The 21,356-nt window shown below is 42.6% G+C and overlaps 1 protein-coding gene across 5 annotated transcripts in view; it reads right to left on the bottom strand.

The window, feature by feature from the left end:
• Positions 1 to 13,568: 13,568 nt before the first annotated feature.
• Positions 13,569 to 21,356, bottom strand: part of ZHX1 (zinc fingers and homeoboxes 1) — a 30,878-nt gene continuing 23,090 nt past the window's right edge. For all 5 annotated transcript variants that reach the window (XR_008443934.1, XR_008443933.1, XR_008443935.1 and 2 more), the window contains one exon: positions 13,569 to 15,837. The gene's annotated coding sequence lies outside the window, so the exon portion shown is untranslated. The remainder of the gene's footprint in view (positions 15,838 to 21,356) is intronic.

Genomic DNA, 21,356 nt, shown 5'->3' with positions numbered 1-21,356 from the left:
TAGTGGTGGAATCTCCCTCCTTAGAGGTTTTTAAGGTCAGGCTTGACAAAGCCCTGGCTGGGATAATTTAGTTGGTATTGGTCCTGCTTTGAGCAGGAGGTTGGACTAGATAACCTCCTGAGGTCTCTTCCAACCCTAATTTTCTATGATTAGGGGCCCGAGTATTACCATGTGCACAGGTAGGGAGGGTACTTTACCACAGTGCAGGGGTTCTTAAACTTCTTCTTTCTGAGCCCCCCCGCTATATAAACTCCACAGCCCACCTGTGCCACAACAGCTGGTTTTCTGCTTATAGAAGCCAGGGCTCACATTAGGGGGTAGCAAGCAGTGCAGATGCCTGGAGCCCCAAGTCACAGGGGCCTCCACAAAGCTAAGTTGCTTTGGCTTCAGCCCCTGGTGGCAGGGCTCAGATCCCCAGGATTCAGCCCCATGCAGCAGGACTTTAGCTTTCTCCCCTGGGCCCCAGTGAGTCTAACACTGACCCTGCTTGGTGGACCTCCTAAAACCTGTTTGAGGCCCGCACAAGGTACCCCAGACCCCTGGTTGAAAACCACTGCCTTAGTGCACAGGCATCAGGGAAATGGGAAAGGATTTGCATCCAGCTCTAAGTGTGGGCATTTCCTGTTTGAATTTCTGAGTTTGTGAAGAAGGGATTATAATGGTCACTGTCTGGTAACTGCAATGGGAGCAACCAAGTGGCTGCTGTTATAAACAGACCTACAGCAAATGCAAACCTGTAAAAACCAACACCCGGGTCTTTCTCATAAGAGCAGACAGATAAAAGACTCACCCAGGGCAGAACTTCAATGTTAATGTCTCTCCCCCTCCCCCGCCAATAATGCAGTAATATATACATCTTAGAAAAGGGTTTTTATTTAAGGTAAAAAGAAAAACGTACTTAAACTTCACATTTCTATAGCCTTATCTGTAACAGGCTTCAAGACTACAGGGAGGCGAATATATCTGGATGCACACTTTTGCATTTAACTTTCCAGTTTCCTAGTTAGACTTATCTGACTTGGTCTTTGCAATATAAACTTATTTCTCTTTTAAAAACTAACTATAGTTTTGATGCAAAGAAAACTAAAGCAGTTACATTTTTCTACATAGAGTCATGTGTAAAGGGACATGGTAGATAGCTAGATTTAGTCCTAAACTTTCTGGGGTTTTTTGTTTGTTTGTTTTTAAAGTTTCTCTGCTTACTGTGATGACAGTGAAAGAGGGGAAGTGACAAGTCATTGAAGCGAAGGAAGTCAAGGCTTGATATCTATAATAAACATGTAGTTTGGGGCGGGGGGAGAAATGGAGCCATCCTTGTGTACAGTATAAAGGATTATTTTTTGTCTTTACAATTTGCTATTAAGCATGGCAAGTGAGTGCTGCCTCCCTGGTTACGAGAGCTATGTGTGTAAAGTGAGTACATCCTAAAAATTGTTGGATCTGTTATAACCCAGGAGCCTGCCAATTAAGACATGGACAGAGAACTAAGTGACCCTGCCAGCAGGTAGGGGATCTTGGGGGACAACTACTGCACTGGTGGGGTGTAAAATAAACTTTATTAAGAAAATGCAAAAACAGGGAAAATTTAATAGTGAAGGGTATAGGGTTTGTTAAGGTAGACCATTGGGGAGGGGTTTCTTTTAGTAAATAGGATAGGGGGTTTCAATAGTGGGGTACAATACAGTTGGTAACCAATTAACACTGAAGTATAAATGTAACAGGTAGCTAACAGTTTCTATGTAAAGGGTGTGTCACAGCAGCATATAACCAACTGACAGTTATGGGTAAAATGTGTTAAATAACCAACAACTCTAGGTAAAAATGTGTTGTAAATGTAAAATGTGAGAGGTGTTAGAGAGAAAAAGGGTAACCAATGGGGTTTTATGCTAGACTTTAGGAATACAATTGAGATCTGGCAGCAGTAGGAGCAGGGTGAGCACGTGGGGGAAGGGATGAAGAGAGAAAGAGAGAGAGAGACACACACACACAGAGAGCAGACAGGCTGCAAGTTTAAACAGTAGAGAGACTGCAACGAGTGACTGGGGAGCCAGGTTTGGCAAGTATTTATTGTAATAGTTAGTGAACTCAGTGACTGAACCTATGACATGGCTTCAACTTTCTCCAGTGTCTTATGCACAGTCCTTTAGCATCTGTGATGTGCCCACGGTATGTAACTACTTCCTTGAAGACCTCACATTTGTCTGGATTCACCTGTAATCCATATTCTTCCAACCTTTTGAAAACTTATGCCGGATTCTTCAAATGATCCTCGTCACTGGATCTGGTGATAATGTCGTCTAAGTAACAGCTTGGTCTGTTTCCCTCTGGCAGACTTCTGGGGTGGTTGCCACTCCAAATATGAGTCGATTATACTGGAAGAAGCCTTTTTCAGTGTTGATGGAGAGGAATTTCCTCAACCCTTCTTCTACTTCCATTTGACTCAATTTTTTCCAATCTTCCCTCATAGGTCATGTTTTCTAGACCTTTAGTCATTTTTGCTGCTCTTCTCTGGACTTTCTCCAATTTGTCCACATCCTTCCTGAAATGTGACGCCCAGAACTGGACACAATACTCTGAGGTCTAATCAGCACAGAGTAGAGCGGAAGAATTACTTCTCATGTCTTGCTTACAACATTCCTGCTAATACATCCCAGAATGCTTGTTGCAAAAAAAAAAAAAAAAACTGTGTTACACTGTTGACTCAAATTTAGCTTGTGGTCCACTATGACCCCCAAATCCCTTTCCACAATTCTCCTTCCTAGGTAGTCATTTCCCATTTTGTATGTATGCAACTGATTGTTCCTTCCTAAATGTCCTTATTGAATTTCATCCTATTTACTTCAGACCATTTCTCCAGTTTGTCCAGATAATTTTGAATTTTAATCCTATTCTCCAAAGCACTTGCAACCCCTCCCAGCTTGGTATCATCCACAAACTTTATAAGTGTACTCTCTTAATCTAAATATCTAAATCACTGATGAAGATATTGAACAGAACTGGACCCAGAACTGATCCCTGTGGGACCCCACTCATTATGTCTTTCCAGCAGGACTGTGAACCACTGAGAACTACTTTCTGGTAGTTGGCTCTGATGCACTTTAGATGCCCTGTGATAAATTAAGGGGGGGGGTGTAGCCCCCGTTTATGAACACCCAGCCAGCCAGTTAGCTGTAAAATCCCTCTTGGAGTCTGCTCTCTTCTTTCTTTACCTGTAAAGGGTTAACAAGCCCACAGGTAAAAGAAAAGAAGGAGTAGGCCCCTGACCAAAAGAGCCAATAGGAAGCCTAGAACTTTTAAATTTGTAAAAGAAACTTTCCTTTTGTCTGTTGTTCTCCAGCGAAGGAGACACGGAGCAGCAATGCTGCATAAGGCTTGAACCAGGTATGAAAATTCATCTTCCATACCTAGAAGAAATTGTTTGGATAGGGAATGTTTAGTTAGACACAATCAGGTTTATTTTTTATTTTGGCCTGTGGTTCTCCTCTGTGCTAACCCTAGATGTTTTTGTTTGCTTGTAACCTTTAAGCTGAACCCCCAAGCAAGCTATTTTGGGTGCTTGATTTTTGGAATTGCTCTTTTAAAATCTAGCAAAAGCCTAAATTTCAGATGTATTTTCTTTCTTTTTCTTTTTAATAAAATTGACCTTTTTAAGAACAGGATTGGATTTTTGGTGTCCTAAGAGCTTTATGCATACATTGTTTAATTAGCTGGTGGCCACAGCTAATTTCCTTTGTTTTTTTTCCTCAGATCTTCCCTGGAGGGGGGGGGGGGGGAGGGGAGAGTGAAAGGGCTTGAGGGTACTCCACAGGGAGGAATTCCCAAGTTCCCAGTCCTTCCTGGGTTCAAAGAGGGTTGTTTGCATTTGGGTGGTGGCAGCATTTACCAAGCCAAGGTCAGAGAAAAGCTGTAACCTTGGGAGTTTAATACAAGCCTGGAGTGTCAAGTATTAATTTTTAGAATCCTTGCGGGCCCCCACCTTCTGCACTTGGAGTGACAGAGGGGGGATTCAGCCTTGACATGCCTAATGCTCTTCTGAAACAAGTGAATATCTAGATAGAATCTCTTTCAGCTACTGTTGTGAGCTAGCACACTGATGAATTTGAAGACCCTTGATGGATCACCAGTCCAAGTGAATCCTCTTCAGCCAACTTCATCCAAACAATGCTGGTCCTCCCGTTTTTACAACACAGAGGTCCAAGTCCTGGTGCTGACCATTGCACTGTACATTTACTGTGTGTACTCCTAAGAGGGTGAGTTTCCCTCCTGTGGATGTTTCCAACATAATGTCAATCCTTTCCAATGTGCTGTTGATGAAGTTTTCCAGGAATTCTTTGTGTGGAATCAGATGCAGCTGAAACCGAGTCCAGCTCAATTTTAAGGGGTTTCCCAGTTAGCACAGGTGTCACCCAGATGGCTTCTTTGCTGTTGTCTTGCATGCAATACTTAACTTGGCTAAGTCATCCTTGCTGCTGTTGTCAGTTGACTTGCGTGTGTGCGTGTTCTTTCAGTGTTCTGTCTGGCTCTGTGCAGATAGCTGGTTCAGCAGACCTCAATAGTAATACCCACTATTGTTAAGTGCTGAAGGCTAGAATGTCATTACTTCAATAATGCTGTTTAGGCTGCTCAGTGCTTTTTATCCTTGAAGATAGTGCAGCATGTTAATTCAGCAGACCTCAATGTTACTCAAAGAAAGACCACAGGCACAGTTTGGTGACAAAGGTGCTTGGCCAGGTTTGTCAACAGAGCACGGTTACAGGTACACTAACACACATATGCCTGTTACAATGGACTCAGCTCAGTCAGCGGCAGGACTTTCCGTTGGCCCCTCGGCTGGACAAAGAATTAAAGTGAAGTGCCCTGACATTTATAGGCTAAGACAAACAAACAACTTATACACCATCTTATGTATTTCATGACATCTCTTTGTTACCTCCCCTTGTTCCTGATATCTTGAACAAAACATCCCTATTCATTATTTTGTCAAACCATCTTGTACTAGGTTGGGGTGTATCTGTACTAGCTGGAATAATGCCTATTAACAACCAGCAACAACTTTGCCAAGTTCATGTGCAGGACAGTGAATTTGTAAACATCTGCTCTAATACATGGCCTGACTTTGGTTCACAGCCTCTGGTTCAGGCCTTAGATCTTGTACCAGGCCCAGTGCTCCAGGCTCTCTCTATCTCTACTACAGCTGCTATAATCCTCAGCTTGCAAAAGTGTACCTTGTGGTGTTTTTCTGGTGTTGTCTTCTTGGCATTTGTTCTTTCTTCTACAGACCCTTTTTGCCACAGTCCTGGCAGTCCTCTTGCCAGAAACAGCAATTATTTGCACTGTGTCCACCCTTACCACAGCAACAATAATTTCCCTGTGACTCTGTCCTGTTTTTTCACTTGGGAATTTAATGTAATTAGTATGTAGAGTGTTCTCTGTTACTCATTGATTGACACTATATGACTCGGGTTGCAGCCTGCGTAGAGATAGCGATCTCCATAGTGCTCTTGCATGTGAGAGTGGTTGTTGTCAGGAGACTTTTCTGAGTTGCTTCATACCAGCTGATCCCTCAGGGCAGCTTGCGGGATATCTTCAAAACTGCAGCATTACGCTAATCTTTGTAGTGCAGCTCCATACATAGTTATGGTTTCACCTCCCTGTTGATTGTGTTTATGGAACCTAAAGCGCTCAGCTATCTCCAAGGGTTTTGGTGCAAAATCCTTCTGTAATATTGTCCCCAACCCATCAAAAGTCTATCTGTACGGCTTGTCTGGAGAACTCAGACTGCCAAGTAGGTGGTATGTCTTGCCACCCATATAATTCAGCAATGCAGACACTTTCTTCATTCAATGTACTTGGGCCAGTCTGCAACTGTGCTGTCAAATGTTGCTATATATTCGTTTTCAGACCCCGTGACGTCACAGCCCACAAAATTGTGTTTTCACTATCAGCTGTTAAACCTACGGTGCCTCTTTACATCTTCGTGGGGCTGTTGAGGCCACCTCACCTTGTCATGCTATTGGGATACTGCATGATCCCTTCCTTCCCTCAGTAAGATGTGCTGCTGGGGAACAGTATTCTGCACCAGGCCTGTATCAGCTCCCACCCCCATTCTCAGCATGGCCACACTTGCTTACAGGCTCCTGGTGCTGGAGGACAGTTAAACCAGCAGCCGCGTATGAGCCCTCCCGCTTCGTCGCCATTGTTGGATCTGTTATGTCTGGACCCAGGAACCTGCTAATTAAGACACAGACAGAGAGCTAAGTAACCTTTTTTATTCAACGGATGCATTGCTTCTTGCTCCACCACACGCTGCTACTCCACTATTGGGGCTCTTGATACATAAAGATGCCCTCTAGTGGTTAGCAAGGAATATGCACAATTACATTACAGACCTCACAGGAATCAGCAGGTGTGCTCCTCCAACTGGAATTTTTTTTAGTTACAAACTCCAAAATATGTGAGTTCATGTTGTCTGCAAAGACTAAGGTCACATTTAGGCCCTGATCTTGTCCTGTGTCCATGCAGAGCCCTACTGAAATCCAAGACGGCATCCTTTAAAAAAAATGTAAGCATGAATGAGCCTCTGCACTGCAGGAAAGGACAGAGGGCACTGGGAAACAACATACTTAGTGGTATACCTGGAATCAGCCTGTGGCTGCTGTAAAACAGAGGTGCTGTACCCACAGTACATTAGTACAGTTGGAGGGTGTGCAGCTTCTTGTATCTTATGGAACATGCACACTCAGTCCTTACTCACTTTCTGGACTGCCAGTCCCACTGCAGCTCAGCCCACAAGCAAAGCACCAGAGTCCAGCAAGTCCATTCAGAGCAAACAACAGACGAAAACTGAGTAATCAAAATGGAATGTGGAGCTAGCCCAAACTACAATATGAAGTGTGAGACACTCCCAGGAGCTACTCCAAGGGCAGCCAGTTGGCCAACAGCTTGGATTGCAGTAAGTTCAGGGTTTCAGCCATTACTGTCTCCAAGGATACCAGCGTGGGCTGCAAAGTATCCATTCTGGAATGCAGAAATTCCATCAGTTCATAGATGGTTCCTTTGGCAAATGATAGTACAGAAGTAATTCCTGAGCACCATGCAGGGGGCCAGGCAGCTTCCTGGACTGTTGGAGCCTGGAGTTATAAGTCAAACACAGAGTAGCATTTCTCCCCTCCTCCCTTAGGCATTTTAAAGGCTCCTAGAGTATTAGTTACAGCTTAAGAGGGTTCATAGGCCTTGTCAGCACTGGAGATTCTTCAATTTCAGCCATCTGGGGCCAGCCACCAATGCAGCTGCACCAGTACAAACCCCTCCTGTAGACAAACAAAGCTGGTATACATCATGATGGTGCAGCTGACCCTGGTTTCAAGCAGGGATAAAGCGGTACCCATGCAAACCGTGCCTTTGCCTGTCTACAGCAGAGACTTTGGTGTAGTGCAGCTGTAACCCACAGACCTCCTGGGTGTGGTGTTCTGTCCCATCTAGTGGTACCGAGACCACTTAGAGAGAGAGATTAATGAGTCTGCTCTACAGCCTTAGCTAAGAGTCATATGGCTTTTAGCTCATGCAGTAGAGACTCATGCATTAAGCTTCAGAGGTTCCAGGTTCGATACCGCCTGCTGACGATTGGGGTCTGTCAGTGTTACACAGCTACTCCACTGGCTGGCCATCAATGGGTAAAATCCCATGTTGTTGACAAGGCCTTAGCAGGTGAAAATGAACAACTGAAAAGCCTCAACAGCAAGCTGACTCCTTTAGTGGCCAGGTTCTTCTTTCAGTAGCAACCTGATTTTCAGAGTTGCTGAGGGAACCACAGCTGAAGTCTGAAATCAGGCCATAAAATAGATTGACCTGAATAGCAGATAGGTTCCATTCCTCTTATAACAGAGTTCTCATGAACTGTCACTGTGCCAAGAGGTGGCCTTACTTTTGACATGTTTGAACTGTCACAACTGTAGTAGGGGGAAAAGAGACATTATGATGTAACAGACCAAGAGTGGCCAAAGATCTGCCTCTCAAAACCTGACCCTGCTTCTCTCAGCCTTCAGATGAACCACAAGGCAAAATGAATTCAGAATGTCAGAGAAGGTGCCAGTTCTTGCCCAAGGCTAATTACAGTATTATTATTTGTATTGTGGTGGCACCTTGTTGGACGTGGCAAACAGGTCTATAAGGGGAGTTCCCCCACTGTTGGAAAATGTCCCTCATGATTGGATGGAAAGCGCAATGCAGAGCAATGAGCAATGCAGATTGCTTCCTGACATGTGGGGAAGAATGCGTGCCACCATGCCAGTTTGTGTAGAACATAGCCATCGGAGTGACCATGAGAATCGAAACAGTCCTGCCTGCCGTGTGAGGAAGAAATGCCTGGCACTCTGAGCTCCCTGACATTGATGTGAAGGGAGAGCTCTTCCTGGGATCAAAGGCCCTGGGTTCTGAGGGACCTTAGGTGGGCTCCGCAGCTGAGGGCTGATGCATCAGATACTAGGAACAAGGATAGTTGAGGTCCTAAAGGTGGGGCAGTTGCCTGGGGTGAGGAAAAAAGGAGAAACTATCAAACTGCACTACACTAGAAAAATACTAAAACAAACTCTTTACAGGCCTGACGCAATAGACAGGAGCTGAGGACACTGAAGAGTTCAACTCAGCCCATGCGGCAGTAAGAAGGAACTGGAGAGGCATCAACCTGCACCCTCCTTTATGCCATCAGTTCAGAGCACGAGAAGAACTACGGAGCATGTGCAGACCAACAGGCTGAGCTTACAAGAAAATTCCAGACTCAGGCGCATGGTGCGCCTGCATATCCGACGCGTGGAATACACGTAGGGACCGTCACTCGAAGAACCACAGCAGTAGCCAGGGATCTAGGAGCCATGGTGGTGACATTGAGAGCAGCTTGCAGGGAGCCTTTCCCAATCCACTGACTCTCGGAGTGAAGGGATTTAAATTGGTGCTTTTGGTTTTGTGGCAGGTGTTCAATAAAGTTTGTGAACTTTAAATAATTGGCTGATGGGGGAAACTTCCTTGAATCTGTAGCTCTTGCTCTTCTAGTGCCTCTCCCCGTCCCAGGGCAGCATGCAGCCCTGGAGGATGGTCTATTGATGCCTGTGAATGAGGAGGTACAGAATGAGCACTGGGGTTTCTTTCTATCTGGTACCCCATAAAATTGTTCAGTAAGCCCTCTGAGGAGAGGGACAGAGGAAAGGTCCCCAAAGATATTCATATCCTTGAGGTCTAGGGCACCGGGTAGGCTCCAGAACATCCTCTTCTGTAACAGACTCACAGTGAACCTCTACACTGGAATAAAAGACCCACGGCACGGCCACAGCTGGGCTGGGTCAGCTGACTTGGGCTAGCGGGGCTCAGGCTGCAGGGCTAATAATTGCAGTGTAGATGTTTGGACTCTGGCTGGAGCCCAGGCTCTGGCACCCTTCCCCTTGGTGGGGACCCCAGAACTTGCGCTCCAGCCCAAGCCCAAACATCTACACAGCAAGTTTTAGCCCTGCAGCTTGTCAGCTGGCCTGGGCCAGCCATGGGTGTTTAATTGCTGCATAGATGTACCCAGAGGGGTGTGATGGTGCGGAAGTGAGGTAGAGCCCTGTATTGAGACCTGAGAGTCAGAAGTACCATCCCCTAGGCTAAGGGGGGGGGGCACCGTAGGTATCGGTGCTGGTACCGAGGGTTTTAAGTACAACTGAGATTCAGGTGGTGCTGGGCAGGGGGTTCTGGTAGAGCTGAGTAGGGGAGATTCCAGTTCATTCAAAATGAGGTGGTTCTCCAGGGAAAAGAAACTGGAGGGTGGTGGAGGGCTATGATAACCTATAGTCATACCCTGAGTTGGTGCCAGAGCCGGGAACATGGCTTAGCACCAAGGAGGAGGTGGTGTGTGTGGCACCAGAGAGGCCAGTGGGGCAGCTACTCTGACCTTGGAGTTGCAGAAAGATGGTACCAGAATGCAGGGAAAAGCCCCTGTACAACCTCAGAGGGTACAGAGGTAGGAGCTGTTGTATTAATTTCAAGGGCCAAAAGTTAAGGTTATAAATTCTTTCACTATCTAACATCAAAACAGTGGTACAAAGTGGTCCAGGCTTTTGGGAGACCTTGGTTTACTCGATTTCTTGGCAAACACCCAGAAGCATTCATTCTAAAGTTGAAAGTTACTGATCAAAAAGACAAGAACAAGAAATTAAAACAAGCATTTATTTTGCAACTGAAACAGAGTGATTATGCAAAACAATGAAAATCTTGAAAGTCTCTCTCCTTTCAGAGGCAAAATATCAGCCTCTTATTTTCAAAATAACCTTCCTCTGATGAAAAGGAAAGGGTTCATTTAACTTTCAGTCCTGATGTGTAAAGGTTTTTCACTTCTCCTGTTTCTAACAGACAGAAGGTGGAGGAGAGAGAGAAAAGGTGGGGGAAAATACGGCTTTTGTTGATGTCTTTGGAACACTGGATAGCAGGTCAGTCAGGAATGGATGCTTTGGCTGGCAGATCGACCACAACACCTGTCACTTGGACACGCATGCACATTCTGGTCAGGGATGTCACATGGTGGGGGTCTCTCTAGACAGGGCAGGCTTGGGTTGATGCAGTTTGGATTTGATGAAAAGCAGCGAGAGAGGGAACAGGAGGAAAGAAATAGTAGGACAGAAAGTAACACAACAGGGAAGGGAGGCACAACAGGATCTTGCATGTCTCTGCAATGCTGGCAATGAGGTAACCCCTGATGGGATGAAGACTGGATGTCATGGTATGAGGATTTGCTGCACTCACAGGTGAAAATAAAGTTACTTAAACAAAAGCACGGCCAGCAGGCCTTCCTTCTGGAGAAGGAGTGCTCCTTCTTTCTTGGGGTCAGGAAAGATGAGATGTGACAAGACCAGATGAACTGGGATGCAAGATGAGAGAAATGAAAATGCTTTTCCCCCCCCCAAATATTTTTTATATAAGGAACCCAAAAAGGGGAGAAATGGTTCATCCCCTCCTCCTTTTGTCCACTAAGTAGGCCTAATATCTGTCACACCAATTTCAGTCCATTGACTTCTGATTCCACCAAACATGATTTCAACAGTCCTTGAATCATATTAGCAGGTCCTTTCTGTTTGGACTAATCAAGCTTCTTTGTCTGGTTCTCTTGGACTTGATTATAAAATTCATTTATTGAAAACAACTCAGCCTATTTTTATTGGTTAATTTCCAAGTAGGCAAAAATTATAGGTTATTGTAACATCTTATGAACTTTCTCTCACTTCTTATATTTGAGCTTACAACAGGGAAAGACATTTTTTTAGGCCCAACAGTCAAACAGACCACCCTGTGGGGTAGAAGACTTCTTTGCACACTAAGTCCATTAATGGGTATTAACCAGGATGGGTAAGGAATGATGTCCCTAGCCTCTGTTTGTCAGAGGGTGGCGATGGATGGCAGGAGAGAGATCACTTGATCATTATCTGTTTGGTTCACTACCTCTGAGGGCATCTGGCATTGGCCACTGTCAGTAGACAGGATACTGGGCTGGATGGACCTTTGGTCTGACCCAGTATGGCCGTTCTTATATACTTCCTATGCAGTACCTGTGCCTCGGGACCAATTTCAGTCGGCCCTTCAGTGGTGCTCCTTGAAGAATGTGAAGTCTCCCAGGAGTGATATTTATGGGGTGACCTACCTCTCCTCTTTGTTTCCCTTAGTACGAGAGGGAGGTTTCTTCTAAGAAGTCTCAGCCTCTGGAGCTGCTGCTGGGGCACCAGCTGTCACCAGAGGAATCCGAGATATTGAGGCTCATCTACCAGGGGTGATGGGAGAAGCAGACCCCGCTGGAGCTAGAGAGGGTTCCATTAAGAGGAACTTCAAACTAGCCTATTTTTTCTAGATCTGCCTTTAAACTCAAAGCAGGCATTGCACTTTGACAGGACATGTGTCTCTGAGTCACCTAGAATGCCTGTCGCTATGGGAAAAAAGACCTGTGCATCTGGCAGGGCTTAAACTCCAGTGTCTTTGGCTGGTGTGCCGAAACACTAAACCAACAGTTAAAAAGGGCAGAGGACCCCTGGCAAAAGCACAAATGTGCTGAAATTAAATAAAAATAAGAAAAATTCACAGTGAGAAAGGATGGGAAGCTGTAGAACAGCTGGATACCATGTGTTCCATCTGGGGCTGCAGGCAGTTGAGACCGAGTAGCTGCAGGTCCAGACCTTCCTATATGCCCTCATATGGGAGCATGAGGAGCTGCTCTGTGCAGGTGCAGACCCTGCTTTACATTCTGCAGTTCAGAGTGCACAGACATGCGCATATGCTACGGTGGAGCACCTGTAGGGACATCTACTCAAAGAACTGTTATGACATAAGGACTACCTAGCAAGGGCACAGAGTCCAGTGGAAACCCTCCTCTGAAAACATGCTGACTGCTGTAACAGGGCAAAGGATCTGCCTCTAAACAAGTGCGACTAGATCTCGGCTCCTTCGGGGCCTGATCAAGCCAATTGATCAGACCTTCAGTGAAGAAACTCGTGTCTTAAACTTAGAAGACCAGGAAAGTTCTTCAAAAAGCATCACAGGAACTTGAATGAACCCACATACTAAGCCTGTATTGAATGGGAGTCTTTGTATGGACACTTTACTTTAAAGGTCTGTTCCTGTCCTGCAGAAAAAAAAAAAAACCTCTTCCACAACTCTTTTGTGAGTCTTTGCAGCCAGAAGTGGACCAGGAGTGCCCCTGGGTAGGTAGCAGCTCAGAGCTTCGCCCCTTTCTTATATAAAACTTTTTCTGGGTACTGGTAGCCATATTTAGTTGCTTAGAAGTTGTAACTGCATCTATTAAACTGAACTGCCCTTCCTACAACCTTGTCTCAGTTTCTGGTCTTAAAGGGACACCTTCAGACAAGCTAGACAATTTAAAAGTAGTTCCATACACTATACCTACCCGAATCACCCTGCCAATATTTTTGCTTTTACAGTCAGATTTTCCTTTCTTTTTTGTTTTGTTTGTTTCTTCTCTCTCCTCTCGTGTGAAGAGACCACAGGGGAAACTCACTATACAGAGGCAACAATTAAACTAATGATATATCTGTATGATCTGATTCTCCACTGCCTTGCACAGTAATTTACTCCTAGCAATTTACACTTGCTTTGCCTAACAACTCAGAATGACAGTGTTTTACACTCACTCTGCACGGGTGTAAGTGACTACACAAGGCAAGTGGAAAATGGGGCCCAAAGTACTGCCATCAAATGCACAAACATAATATAGCTATAGCGCCTCTTCCTGCACTTTGTTGTTGTGCAGACGGATAGCTGTGCCCATGCTGAGCCTCATTTAAATCAGCAGGATTCCACATGGGCGCAGCAGTCTGTTGCATGCAACAAATTGCAAGGTCAGGGTCTTGTTAGGCAACATTCCATCTTAAAAGTATCTTTAAAGGCTTCAAATACCACATGACCGCACTTTGATTAGAGACCATCTCTGTTAAGCAACCCATTTTTGTTTATCCCTTAAGAGAGGCGTCACTAATTCTTTTTATAACTATTTGATTTTCATTTAAGAAAATGGAAAATCACTAAAAAGAAAATTACTACTGAATGCTGACCTTTATTATGCACTCAAACACAAATCAACTGGGTGAGACAGATTTTTTTTTTTTCCTTCTTCTCTGTCAAATAAATATTGTAAGCTAGCAAACATCAGATCAGCATTAAGCCTGTAAGGAAACACACTGGTAAGAATTATTTACAACTATAGATGGTTAAACATTATTGCAGTGAAAACAGATAACAAATATATTCAAAGGCTTCATTTTACAATACCTGAAGCACAACAAATCTGTTCAACAGCTGAAAATGTTAAGAAACTACTGTCAAATGGATCAAAGACCACAATCAGCAATGCTGAAAAAAAGAACAAACAAACAAAACAAAAAATACCCCAAACAGCAATTTAACATTATACTTCTGAGTGCTCTATGGAGTAAAAAAGAAAAATAAAAGTAGCGCACAAAATTTCTGCATATTTTACATTATTAAAAAAATAGTAGTTGACCGCAGTATGAAAAAGAAATAAAAAAAAGACACCAACTCACAAAGCCAGCTGGTCTGTTGCGAAAATATCAACTAAATCGCAGTATTTTGGAATTACTAATAAAGCTGTAGTTAAAAAAGGTAACCATTTATAAAAATGAAAGCAGCATGCATATTCAAGGCTCCTCTGTATCTCTTTTGTTAGCTGACAAATGCTTCAGTAAAAAACATTCTTTACGATGTATCATTCTATGAGTTGTGTAGAACAGATTGCGCAGAGTAGGGAGCTAATAATTCCTGGGCCTGTCTATAGTTTTTGGACTGGTATAACTATCAATAATCGGGTTGATTTTACACCGGTGTAGCTTATTCCTCTTCCTGTATGGGAATAGCTATACCAGTGTAAACCACCCTTACATAGGTATTAGTGTATCCACGCTAGGGAGTTGTTCCGCTTAAAGTATACTAGTATAGTCAAAATATTACGATTTGTGCATGTAGAAAAGCCCTTAGTCTTATTCATGCAAAGCTCACATACTGGCTCCAACTGGGAGTTTGTGTGAATGAAGGCGAGCAGGATTTTCTCTGCAGTTATTTGTACATGAGCTGGGCTTTAAATGGAACATGCTCATTTCAAAAAAATTTCTCTGAAGAAAAAGCACATTTAAAAAATGGTCCTGTAGCCACAAATGGAGATTTTTCAAAAGGCACAAAGGGGATTTAGGTGCTCAGCTCCCAATGACTTTCAGGGGGAATTGGGTGCCTAATCCCCTTTGTCATCTTTAAAAATATCCTCCCAAAATTATTTTAAAAATATGAATGAAGAGCATCTGCCTTAACAGAAAGAGTTTACATGAATGTTCAGGCCTCCTGACATGGCAACGTTGTTAACAATGAACAGAGAGAATGATGCTAGAAAAGCTTTGGACTGCTAAATATTTGAACAAAGACAGTTCCTAGTTTCTGCATAATCCTTATAAACACACACACTCACTCAGTAAGGACATAGTACATTATTTCTGTTTTCAAATTTTTGGTACAAAGTTTATGTTCAGTGGTTCCCTCAGTATTCATTCTTCTGACAGCTTCTTTTTATTTTCTCTCTCTCGTTATTTTCTTCAGGTGTTAAAGCAAAATAGGCCTCTATTGAAAGTAGGAATGGAAATATTACAAATATTTAACAGCGGCACTCATTCATATATCTTAAAAAAAAAAAAAAAAGAATTCCAAAGACAAGATCCATAATGATCCATAATGCCACAAAGGCTTAGTTTTGTAATATTGAGAAGAATCCCATGCATTCCCAATTGTATGTGTAAGTTGTACAAGTGCATGCACAACTTTCAAAGTTTGTGCAGAGCCTGATAAATAAGACACAAATATCAGTTACGTTTACTTTTTCTAAGAACTTTTACTCTGTAAAATGTTTGGTCACTCAAAGCTATAAGCTTAATCACATATCAAAGAACACAGGCAATAAAGCCCATCTTACTAGAACGTACAGTATTAAGCTGGACAAAATAGAGGACAAAATCTAGTGGTCACTGAAGCCCCTTCAAAAAAAGGTCTAAAACAGAAAGTTTCCATCATGTATCAGAATAAAAATGTACTGTATTAAAATTTGTTTTACAAGTAGTCTTTTAATCAGTCTTCTATTTACAGTGCAGAACTTCTGCCAGCTGCAGTAGTTTAACTTTGGCACAACACTAAGTTCCAATCCTTTTGAGTGTTCAATCCTGTGTGTGTCTCAAAATTTTCTTGGTTTCACGAAAGATTAGGCCCATTCACAGTAAACCAGATATCTTGCTTCCCCTTCACCACTTTGGGCAGCTACAAAGGAAAGACACTGTAAGCTACTGAATCATTCAAGAGAAACACTTCTTTCTAAAATGCCACGATGGCTTCCTTTAACATGATTACATACACCAGACATAGATCATACAGCTTACTACTTGCTGGTCACCTCCCAGAACCTTGCTGGTCATTAGTCAATCACTTTTCTTGTACTTTAAAAACCCTACAAAGTATTAACTTAATTGCATTTCACATGTGAAACAAGACAAATATACTGCAGTTACTAAAAACTGCAGAGCACGATCATTTACGTAAACCAAATAGATTCCTGTTAACTCTCCTGTGCACGTGAAGAGTGGAATCCAGTGCAACATTTTCTAGAAATAAAGCCTTCCCAAGGAGGACAACTAATTTTTAATATTGGTATTATACAAACTGCAAAAATGCCCAGATCAGACTACTTGACATATCTAGAAACATTTTCAGAAGCTGGGACTAGGGAAGAAAGCTACTTGGAAGTCATAACGTAGCAGGAATTCCTGTGGTTTGTCTTGTCAGAACACAGCTGATGGCTTTGCAACTCATGCTTTCATATTATGTTATCTGATAATTTAGGGAAAGCACCATGGAATATTTTTGATCCGAAGAGGTATATGGAACACTTTACTCAATCGAAGGCAAATAATATCGCAACTTAATTTGCTGTGCTGTGATAAATAAAACCCGAGATGTCTATAGCACTTTTCACCTCCAAATGCGCTACATTGAAATAAGCGCCAGACTATTAGATCCAGGCACCATTTCATCCACAGCTATAGTGCTGCCACCTCTGGGGTAAAATGTGGTGGTAGCATGGGGGGGTGGGGGGGAAAAGGCACACCACCACACAACAGTTTAGGAGAGCAGAGGAAGGCAAGTACCGTATCTAACAAACTGCAGAGAGAATTTAGGTAGACAGAATGCAATGATCAAAGCTGGAACTTGGCCAGGACAACAAGTTAATCCATACTCCTGTGAAGAGTGCCACAAAATTATTAATGTCAGCTCTTGACCTTGGGAATATTGCTTAAGCCAAATTTTTCAAATTTTAGTACTCGCATTCAAGGAGCTAAAAAACTGCCCTGAGTTTTCAGAGGTGCCGAGTACCCCAAGAGTTCACTGAAGTCAGTCACACGTACAGGAACTCAATCACTGGAAAATATCAGGCCATAAAGTTTAAGAATATAGACCTTAATCCTTCTAAGCCTTAGTTTTCCCATTTTAAAATGGGGATAATACTCACACACCTCTGTAAATTGGTTTGAGACAGTGGGATGAAAAATGCTATATAAAGTGCAAAGAACTTATTTTTTTTCCTGCTTTAACTGTCCTCATATTCTCTCCATAATATTAATACAGTACAAAAGCTCCAAAGGAACTTGACCCCAGAAGCCCCTGCCATGCTATTTGCTGTCTGTTTATCCTATGACAGGCAAGGTATTTAAAACCTAGACAGAGCAGGAAACCAGCCAGCATTGCATTGGGAGGGAATGGAATCTGTTATAGAGCTTTTCCATCTGTAGTTTATACGATTCTACCAGTTTGAACAATTTTCAATATATCTATTGATCTCTTGATCACTAATATTCATGTCTCTTCATTAGTATGTAATGTTTTTAAGCCCTATTGCCAAGCAAAGCCCAATTAAATCCCTGACAGTCAATATTATTTCACTGCATGCCCAGTTTTCAAGCTTCCAGGTTAGGGTTTGCTTCTCCATTTCCCTTCTCAAAGGGCCTATATCTGGCTGGTTCTCATCCATGTTGTCTTAGAAGGCTGGCTTTGACTCCCTCTACAGCCAGCCAACAGCACTTCTGGGACCATAGGAGAGGATCACTTGAAAGATATCAAACATCCCTCTTCCTTAAGAGCGAAGTGAGTTGGTTGCACAGTGCTTGAGGGATTTTCCGAGGAGGCAGCATACCGTGGTAACACTGGACCATGAGCCCACCCAGGCACCAGTTTCTTGTCTGTCTGCATTCTGGCATGGAAACTTCTTTATTCTTCCATCAGCTAAGATTCAAAGGCAGCAGCAATTACATAATCAGATCAGATATTCTTGGTAGAAACATCAGAGCAAAAGGAAGGAGAAAATTTTAGTTCTGTATTTGTTCTCAGCCAGCCACATCCACAGGTGTGTTCTAAAACAGTGGTTCTTAATCTTTTTTGTTAAATTCCGCCATTTACCTAGGGCTAAGACTTGAGCTCTCCCAGGTAGTTCCCCCATCTCCACTCAATAGTACATGCTTTAATGCCATCACAGAGCGCCTAGGCTACTTCTGATCCTGACAGTCCAAGCTTTACAGAAACAGAGAGAGCATATTAAAGGGTTTTCTACATTTGGAAATTTCCCAAAATAGCTATTCCCAAATAATTATTAGAATTAGTTATTTCAGTATAAGCCTCTGTATGGACACTCTTATTCCAGAATAAGAGTGCCTTTCTCTGATTTAGCTTAATCCAAGTGATGATTATTCCAGAATAGTTTATTTCAGTCAATTTCCAAGCAGAGACAAACCCTCAGAGGCAGGCAAGCATCAGCAGCGCATCTCAGGGCTAAGCAACAAGACTTTGGAGCCACTGTTGTCAAGTACATTTTGCTTCTTACCTGCCATTGCTACAATTACAGAAACAGACAATCCTGCAGTCTGCCACATAGACAGTACTTTTTAGTGATTCATTTTCATGTCAGTTGTGGTGAGATGACAGAAGCATCCATAAGAAGGAACCCCCTCCTCTCCACAGAAATGTATAAATGCTAATTATTTCTTGTAAGGGTCTGTTAATAGGGCCAGATTATGAGCAGTGCTGAGCGCACACAATTCCTAGGAACTTCACTGGTTAATCTAAGTCAGCATTTTATCATCACGCTCAGGCTTGGAAGGCTCAGAATGCTCATTTGTCTTTAATAAGGGTGGTGGATGCTCAGTGCTTCCCATGAGCAGGCCCCTAGTGTTTGTTTTGTTTTACACCTTCCAGAATTCAAAGAGGTAGTGGTCCAGATCCTCACCTCCTGAAAATCACGGTAACTCCATCGGAGTCAATGGAGCTATATCATTTATACCAGTTGAGAATCTGTCCCAGTATATGTTAAAAGTAATGCTTAGAGTATTTTACTGAAAGACTTTCATCCCAGGAGTATCAAAATAAATACTTAAATCTATTATCCCTTCATGTCTTTCTCATCTCAAATGTGGTGATATTTAAGAGACCACAACCATAATGATCTGGAGATCTTCCCAATTAGATCATACCACATTTAAAAAAAAAAGTTCAGTTCAATATTAGCCTAAAAACAATCGCTTAAGAGAACAAGAAAAAGTTTATTTTAACATAATGTTAAAAGAAAAATCTAAACTTCTGGTCACCCCTAAATATTAAGGCAAGTCCAGACTTTGCTTATTAGAGACACAGTGCTAAGGAGTTTCAGGGCTTATTTTAATATTCTTGGAAGTTTAAAAATAGCGTTTCTTTCCCTACTGGTTTTAGTGTTTCCCATTTGGCAAACACTGATTTTTGACCCTACATTCGGAATGGAGCTTGAAATTAACATGGCTTTTTTTTAAAAAAAGGTTATCTTTCTAGCTTGTGCAACAGCCTCATCTAGATCAGCATCAGCCTAACAAGGGTATTTGTTAATCACTGGGACACTTTTAGAAGCTGAAGCCCAAAAAGAATAGGCCAGATACTGATTTGTGTCAAACTAGCATATATCCAGTGTCATGAGCTCCCCTGGAAACATCAGTGTGCTTCCCCCAAAGTTGTAACTGGTAATTACATTTATCAATATTCCAGTTCAGATTGGAGGGGTTATAATTCATCCTCACAATGATAGGTACCAACAAAAGATCAATCACATTGCTGGATTTTTGGTGCTCTGTTCTGGTCCCTCAAGCCCCCTGATACTTCCAAAGTTGAATCCTGCAACATCTGCTCAAATGCATACGGCCTTAACATTTGTCTGAATGAACAGACAAGGAGAACACACTCAATCACATGCTTTGGAATTTCAGATAGAATATCCTCCTGCAGACATGAGATTACAGAGGTGGCTGCAGATATATCTGGAGAAGGAGCACAAGTTAAACACAAGTAGTCAGCTGCAAGATGTTTTTTTTCGAGAAAGCATATTTTGCCCTTCCTTTTTGTTTCATCTGGGTGTCAGCCATAATCAGAGAAACAGGGAGAGAGAGAGCGTGTGCGCTTTGTAAGAGCTACTGCTACTAAGGTTTCCATAGCTTCAGAAGCTCATGGTCAGAGGGAAAGTGATTGCTCTTTTGTCACCACTTATCTCTGTGAGGAAGAAGAGAGCCCCAGGAGTTCTGAACTTGGGTACTGAAGGTGCAGAAACACTGGGCTAGATTTGACTCAGGTTTACGCTGCCTTCTACAGGCCCCTGGAAGCAGGGTGCCCACTGGGGAGAAGGCACAAAAGGAGAATGTACCTGATAATAGGATGTTTTTGTAGGGGGCTAATGCCACCCAAAAAGTAGACATCACTGGCCAGGGGACCAGGAATGTTGTTTCAGCATCTCCTCTCCATGGTGGAATTAAAAGACCCAGTGAAATTTTAAGTTGCGTCTCCTTCCAGCAGGATATAAGGGAAGATGGCAGTAGAAATACTGACTGCTTATCCTTAGTGTGAGGCACCTTCCTGAGCTGTGTTTAGTGAATCTAGATCATTGTTTTACAGTGGTCTGCTCAAGCACTGGAAATTATTTTTTCTTGGGACCAACTGGTTGATTTTTAGAGAAACTAATATTTAAGATTCAGAAGACATTCCCTATCAAATTCAAACAATTCTGGAGTTCAGTCCGGGTAAGTCAAACTTTGAGTTTAAACCAGAATATTTGACCATGTAGTTTTATTGCCCTGCACATTCATAGAAGTAATTATCACACTGATGGGCTGAATCCATTAGGATGAAGTTTGGTTAAACTTGCATGCAAATCGTTCAGCTGGGCTGCCACTAGAGATGAACAATGAGACGTGTGTACATATAGTTTGTTACACCCAAAGACTAAGAGGCAATAGCAGTCATGTTTTAATTTTCTATAGGAATTAAAGAACGGGGCTCTTTAGCTACTTTTAAAAGGTGAAGTGTTTTTCCTAACATTCAGTGAATTTGCAAATATTTTTCATCTCTGCCCTGTCTTTTCATGTCTTTGTTTCTAAACAAAGCAGCTGATTCTGAACAGTTTTTAAAGCAACTTTCCTAACTCGTCTGCATATTGACCTTTTTCAGAATACAGCATTTGATTTCCAAGGACTTTTATGTTACCATTTTCCAACATAAGAGCAAATGCGTAAGCAAAAAATGAATGCTGATATGGATCACATCAGGACTACCATGTAATTTAAATTACATGGATGTAGAATGGATTTCTGGATATGCTGATTAAGTTTAATGAACAGCATCTTATAGCCCTACATTTAAACTGACTCAGCTCATGATAACAGACATTTTCAGCACAAGTTCCGTAAACCCGAAACACTTTGAAAAACACGACAATCATT

The sequence above is a fragment of the Malaclemys terrapin genome, chromosome 2 (genome assembly GCF_027887155.1).
Source record: "Malaclemys terrapin pileata isolate rMalTer1 chromosome 2, rMalTer1.hap1, whole genome shotgun sequence".
NCBI classification, from domain to species: domain Eukaryota; kingdom Metazoa; phylum Chordata; order Testudines; family Emydidae; genus Malaclemys; species Malaclemys terrapin.
This window is presented reverse-complemented; position numbering and strand designations above follow the sequence as displayed.